This window comes from Peromyscus leucopus, chromosome 6, assembly GCF_004664715.2.
Source record: "Peromyscus leucopus breed LL Stock chromosome 6, UCI_PerLeu_2.1, whole genome shotgun sequence".
Lineage (NCBI taxonomy): Eukaryota > Metazoa > Chordata > Mammalia > Rodentia > Cricetidae > Peromyscus > Peromyscus leucopus.
This window is the reverse complement of record NC_051068.1, coordinates 17,561,968-17,569,546: the sequence shown is the minus strand read 5'-3', so window position 1 is coordinate 17,569,546 and position 7,579 is coordinate 17,561,968.

Sequence of the window (7,579 nt, the reverse complement as noted above, 5' to 3'; positions counted from 1 at the left end):
TCCTGTATAATGTCTGGCAGTTTTTTTCTGCGAGCAGGAACCTGAAGGACCATTTTGCCAAGCAAAGTTCAGTGGTCACCTTCCTATGGGTCCTTGCATGTCCAGTTGATCAAGCAGTTCAGGCAAGAACAGTTTCTTGCCCAAATGGCTAATTCTGCTATAAGAAGAAGATAAACTCCATATAGAGTGTCTTCAGTGCCCATCCTCCTTTCTGAAGTAAATTAGTGATGCCAGGAGTAGACATGTCTCATTGTCCAGAAATTCTAAATTTTTTAAACATTTTAAATGTGATATTCTGTAAGTCTTTGAAGTATTTGAAGATTACCTATCTATCTGAAATATATCTATGTATACCTAGAAAGCTTAACATGACTATAGTTTGACTATTATTGAAGACTAATTGTTCCATTACAATTTAAATGAGTTGTATAAACATAATACCTTAAAGAAGAATAAAACTGCACATTGAATATAACAAAATTAACATTAAATTTGTATCATTAAACTAAAATCCATAGCGATGTAAAACAGTTCTAAACAAGTTGTTACTCTTTAAAAGTAGGTTCATTAATCTACCCTATTTATCATTATCTATATCATTCCCTTCTTCTTTAGAAAGATATACATTTATAATCAACCTTTTAAATAAAAATATTGGGTTTTCTCTGTCCCACACAAGAGGGCTCTTCTGATATAGGACATAAGAATCTCTTAACCTTTCTTTTAGTAAAATGCTTGGGTTTAGAGAAGGAGTGAGCCAATTCCATCTCCAAAGCCAGCTTGCTGCATTTGAGAATGTGGGCATGGCTTCTCTACTACTTCCTGCTGGAGGGGGGCACTGTATCTTATGGGGACACAAAGAAAATTTTAGGATTATGGAGTAGCCTGTGAGGCTATATTGTCTGAGCCAGTTGCCTTAAATCCATTCTGGATGTTGGATCATCTGGGCCATGGTGTCATCAGAGACCTTTCAGGGGTCTGGCTGGTCAAACCTAATGTATCTTAATCTGGAACAAATCCATAGTTTCTGGCTTTCTGTGAAAACAAAAGCAGAGCCTCCAAAGCAACATATCCTCAGATCCAAATTTTGAAGTCAAGTATCTTTAAAATATACATATTGGCTTAATTCAACAGCTTTTTTACACGCAAATGTTTTTCTGTAGTTAAGAATCCCAAAGACAACACAATCCAGATTCTCTGTGTAATATCCATCTTTATATGGCTTATTTTTTATACTACCTTTACTGTCTCTTTAAGGACTTTATTTTTAAAAACTATCTGTTTATGTAACTGCATATATTCCTTTTTCTCTCTCTTTCAAGCCTATGTACATTTTTACACACATTGTAAACCATTTAAAGTCTTGTTTCATCTGAATCTGCCTTATTGTATAACTATTGATTTAAATTGCAGCATTTGTAAAACTGAAACGACTGCTGTGGCTGCTGACTCCACCTACCTCAGCTTTCCAACATGGTGTAGTACATTTATGCCAGCTCTGGGAGCCAACAACTCTCAGATGCTATAGGTCCATGCTTCTATCAAAGCAGTAGAAACCTCTTTTTTTTTTTTTAACTAGCAAAAACTATATCCAACACACAGCATAGTGCACAGCTTCGAGACACCTCTGTCATAGCTTAGGTCAAGCCCACATGCCATGAACCGCCATAGAGTACCTCAAACATGCAGGCTGCTGCTAACTTGAGAGATACAACTAGGAAGCTGTTTTTAATTCTGTTTTAGAATTTTTTTTCAGGTTTTAGGTGGAAATTCTTGGCCCATGTTGGGTGCCATTTGTAGCTAGAGTTTTCCTGGTCCTGCCTGACCATGGTCAGGACAAATCTCTCTCACCCACCAGTCCACAGCCCTCAGACCAACAAGTAAACACACAGAGACTTATATTTCTTATAAACTGTAAGGCTGTGGCAGGGTTTTTGCTAACTATTCTTATATCTTAAATCAACCCATTTCTATTCATCTAAAAGTTGCCATGTGGCTTGTGGCTTACCAGTATCTTAACATTTGCTTCTCATCATGGTGGCTGGCAGCATTTTCTCTTCCAGCCTTCCACTCCTCAGAATTCTTTCTCTCTCCTTGTCCTGCCTCTACTTCCTGCTGGCTACTGGCCAATCAGTATTTTATTTATCAATCATCCACAGTATTTCCTCAAACTGACAGTGGTTTCTTGCCCCTGTCTCTAGTGTGGTACTATTACAGACTTGTCCACCTATTTCTGGCTCAAGTGGATCTTCTAAAGCTATTTAATGAAACTTGAGAATGATTGGACAAAAACAACAGTTCTGTAGAAAGATTGAAGAGTCAGAGACACAGCCCCATGCTGTTTTGTAACAAACTAGGTGTTCATAGGGATCTCTCTGCTAAAGTTAAGCTGGGATACTTTGCTGCATTTTGGAAAAGGATTTCAGAATGCATCAATATAAATTGGAGTTGGAATTTTATTTTATTTCAAAAGAGGGCCTTTCTATGTTGCTCTGGCTTTCCGGAACTCACAATGTAGCCCAGGCTGGCCTGAAACTCCCAGAATTTGCCTGCCTCTGACTCCTAGGTACTGGAAAAGAAGATGTGTGGCACATCATCCAATTTGTAATTTTATTATTTATTCACTTATGGTTGCTTTATGTATGTGCTCATTTCTGTGTGGGTGTGGAAGATGTTCATGTGTGCCATGGGATGGGTGGAAAAGTCAGAGGACAACCTTCAGTGTTGGTCCTGTCTCTTCACCATGTGTGAGACAGGGTCTCTATTTTACTACCAAACACACATAAAATTATAGGGTTTCTCCTCTCTGCCTCCTATGTTGCCTTAAAAGCATTGGATTATAAGAATGCAATGTTGCAACTGGCTTTATAATGCAGAATTTAAAGGTATAATAACTCAGGTCTCAGTTGCAAGGTGAGTACTTTGTCTGCTAACCCATCTTCTCAGGCCTGACCTTTAAGTAGAGATTTTTGGAGTGAGTGTGTTTTGAGACATAGTCTCATTTTCTAACCCTGGGTGCTAACTGCATTTGTGTTGTAGCTTTTCAATTGTTTGGCAAGCAATGCCCATCTCCATTATGAGAGTTGTCTATGTTAATATATTTTAATTTCCTTGTTCATAATGCTCTTAGTACTCTTTTAAGTGAAAAATAACCTTTATAAGACTTTTATTGTAAGGGAACATGCATTTTGCATTAATTAAATGTATGTTACTAGATCATGGTCAGGGATATTTGACCCAAGAATTAACTTTTAAAATTTGAAATGTAAAATATCCTCCAGTTAATGAATTTGAACCCTGGATCTCAAGTTGGCAGTGGTATTTGCAGTTGTTCAATTATTAGGAAATGGAGCCTCCTTTGAGAAATGTATTGCTGTGGACATTCAAGTTTACACCTGTAGGAAATTTCTATTTGCTCTGATTCCTAATCTTGGACCCAATTCTGGAGCTAGACTACCAACACTGTTTCCAAGTCTTCCCCACCATAATGGAGTATTTCCCTGTGGAACTTAAGCTATAACATACCTTTCATTCCTTACATTACCTATTGTCAGTTACTTTGTTGCTGTAAGGAAGACAGTAACTCAGACAACTCGCTCATGTTCACTTATAGGACAGAAGTATATGTTTGTGTCACTAATTTTTGAATCAATGTCAGGACTCATAAACAAACCTCTCATTGGTATAATTCAATGAGATTATAAACCAAATCAATGTAATATACCAGTTTATACCCAATTATTTAGTTGTATGGTTCCTGTGGAATTGTCCTTAGAGACAATTTTGAGCTGTCATGTGGGTGCTAGGAACAGAACCCTGGACCGTAGGAATAGCTGCCAGTTCTCTTAACCACTGAGCAATCTTTCCAGTCCCTCTAACCTACTTTCAATAAAGCAGAATAGCAATCCATACATAGGAGACTGGAAATATGAGGACCATGGTGGCATTGTATGAGAAAGCTGTAGGAATTTGGTGAGCTGCCCTAAAAGAGAGGTTATGTGTGCTGCAGCTGACAGAGCTGGAGGAAAGGGAATACCTAAGCCCTTTGGAGTCCAGGCAAGTTCATCACAATCTCACGATGCTTGACAAGGTACTACAATATTTGATGTTTGCTGTGTCTTACTTTGGTCTGTCCTTGTTATGCTCTGATTCTTTTTATGAGAAATGGGAATGTTCATTCTGTTCCATTGTATGTTTGAAACGTAACAGCCTCCCTTAAGAATAGAGGAGAGTGTGGTGAGATAAAAAGTCGTTCTTAGTATTGAAGAAGCATGTGGCGGTTAAATAAGAATGGTACCCATAGACTCATGTAGTCAACTGCTTGTTCCCCCAGTTAGTAGAACTACTTGGGAAGGAGCAGAGGCATGGCTCTTTGAAGGAGGAGTCTCATGGGGGTGGGCTTTGAGGCTCCCAAGCCTCTCACCATGCCCAGTGTGCTCTCTACTTCCTGCTTGAGGTACACAGTGTGAACTCTCAGCTTTTCTTCTGCCATGGGTTTACCGGGCCATCGTGGACTCCAACCTTCTGGAGCTGTAAGCCCAATTTAATGTTTTCCTTTATAAATTGCTTTGGACATGGTGTGTTCCAGCAGAGGAATTGAATGATAACTATACAGAGGGTTCTGTGAAATGACTTTAAGAGGTATTGTATTGTCCCAGTTTTTCAATGGTCCTTTCTGGTGTGTTAGTCAGTTTTGTTCTTTCCCAGTGTGTGTTGTGTGTTGTGTTGTGTGTGTGTGTGTGTGTGTGTGTGTGTGTGTGTGTGTGTAGACTTGTTTTAAAACTCACAGTGACCTTCCTGCTTCACTGCCTGGGGTGCAGTACTGATACTAAGAGAATGCAGTACCTCACAGCTTGAAAAATAATTATTATGGTCAAGTATCCTCTTCTTATGGACAGGGAGGCCAGGAGATGGTGTCAGAACCCCTTATACTGGAGTTACCAATAATAGTGAGCTTTGATATGTGTGGGGAATGGAATCTGTGTGCTCTGGAGGAATCTTTAGTATTCTTAACTGCCAAAGTATTTTACATTCTAAGTTTTCTATTCTTGATTATATTTCCTGTCCTAGGAAGCCTAGTTAGGGTTAGACACCTGATACTTATTAAAAAGGGAAATTCTCCTCCAGTTGAAAAAATTAGCCTCAGGCAGGGATGAGCTCCCTAATTGTTTATCCAATACAACATGGTCAGCCCTTAAACTACATGCACACAACTAACAAAAGCAGATGCAGCACGTTGGATTCTTGTATTTCAGCATAATTATTCACACATACTTAATAATGAAGAAGTTAGGAGGGATTTGGGAAGGGATAGAAAGAAGTGATAGAAGATGAAACTGATGTAATATCATTTAATTGACAATTTGTGGAAATGAATTTAAATATAAAAAGAGGGGCTAAAAAGATGGCTCAGCAATGAAGAGTACTGTGTATTGTTAGAGAGAACTCAGGTTTCATTCCCAGAAAACACAGCATTTGCTGTTAATCAAGTCCAAGGCATCTCCTGACCTCTTCTGGCAGGTATAGATAGGTACTGTGCAAGACATGTTCAGACAAAACATTCATATAACTAAAATTTTAAAATACATTAGGAAAAAGAAAACTGGAATTCTCTATAGTGATGTCACAACCCTGAGACAGACAGCAGCTTGGGTTAGTTAAAATGAACTCTTCTAGTCTTGCACAGAAGCAGCTGTGGCCTTCCTCTGCCCCAGCCTGCTCAAAGGCAAAAGCAGCTTTCTTCTGAGATTAATAGAGCTCAGCATACCCATTCGTCTAAGAGCAGAGTATACGGTGATGTTAGGTGACTTCTCCTTGATGTTTTCTGTATTTGTGTTCTCTCTCTTTTGGATTTGTGAGAATTGTGGCATTGGTATATCTATCCTTTAGATTAAACATCAAGATTGACAGGTAGCATAGGCTCCAAAGCAATCAACTTTCATAGTGTCATTTACATGATTTTTCAGCTAAGGCCTTGTGGTATAAGATGAACATGCCAAAGGCATTTCTTTCCATCATTTTTATTATACATATATCCCAAATGACTTTGAGGTAATATTGGCCCTAAATGTCTCTGCTTTTACATTGTGATCATGTTCAGAAGGAGATTTGTTAACTGAGCATGCTTAGGAATAGAGAGAACTCTACATGAACATTTCCAGCCTCCCTAAGTAAACTCCCCATGGTTCCCTTGTTTAGGAAAAGCATTGCTTTGGAAATAACTCCCATGGTCTCCTTGTCTTCTGCAGGTAATAAATATTTCTTTTTTCTTCTGTCTTGGCTCTTGTGATGGCTATTCTTGGTAGTCAAACTGACTACGTCTGGAATTAAAACCCAGAGAGTTGGGTACACCTGTGAGGGATTTTTATTAAAGGTTTTGAAATTAAAGACCCATCTTTAATCTGGATCATTTGAGGTAATAATATCCACCTTTGGCAGTCTGGTGCAAGAGCACACCTTTAACTCCAGCACTCAGGAGACACAGGCAGTTGGAATTTCTGAGTTTGAGGCCAGCCTGGTCTAGAGAATGAGTTCCAAAGCTACACAGATAAACCCTGTCTGGAAAATACCACAAAACAATCAAAGAATAAGATCCCTGCATCTGCTTTCTTCAGTTACTGGGTGAAGGCTCTATGATGACAGGGCATTAACCAATCTGATTACCAGAGTAGGCCAATTCATTCATCCTCTCCACTATTGCTAGTAGTCTAAATTGGGGTCATCCCTGTGGAGTCCTGGGAACTTCCCTAGGACCCTGTCTTTCCCTATTCCTATCTTTCATGGTGTCTCTTTCCTTGCTTTCCCACTCTGTCCCTATTCCATGACTGGGTGCCTAGCCAAGTTCCAGGGGTCAGTCAATGAGACAGAGGAGGGATTTTATGAGCAAGGGACATGGAGATCAGCCAGGCCAAATTAGTGGGAACTCATGAACTATGGGTCAATAGCTGTGGAGCCCCCATGAGATTGGACTAGACCCTCTGCATAGGCAAGAAAGTTTAGCTTGAATTGTTTAGGAGTCCACCTGGCAATGGGTTTGGGATCCCTCATTGGTGCATGAGCAGGCTTTTTGGAACCCAGAGCCTATGCTGAGACACATTGCACAGCCTTCGTGCAGGGGGAAGGGCTTGGACCTGCCTCAGCTGAATGCACCAGGCTCTGCTGATTACCCATGGAAGGCCTTGCCTTGGAGGAGATAGGAATGGGGGATGGGTTGTGGGGGAAGGCTTGGGGCATGAGAAGGGAGGATCTGTGATTAGTATATGAAATGAATGGAAAATTTCTTATTAATAAAAAGAAGAAAGAATTTAAGATCCAGCTTTAATGTGGATAGCACCTTCAGGTGGCAGCCTACATATATAAAGGATATTGAAGAAGGAAGCTCCCTCTCTTTGCCTGCTTGTCCTACCTCTGGCTACCATGTTCATTCCTTTACTAGCATTATGGCCTACTTCCTCAGAATTCTGATGTATAGTGAAGATCAGTTGAGACATATAGCCTCATGGTCTGAACATCTACTGGGTTCTTCAGTTTCCCCTTGGTAGATAGTCATTATTGGACTACCTGGACCGCAGCCTGTGAG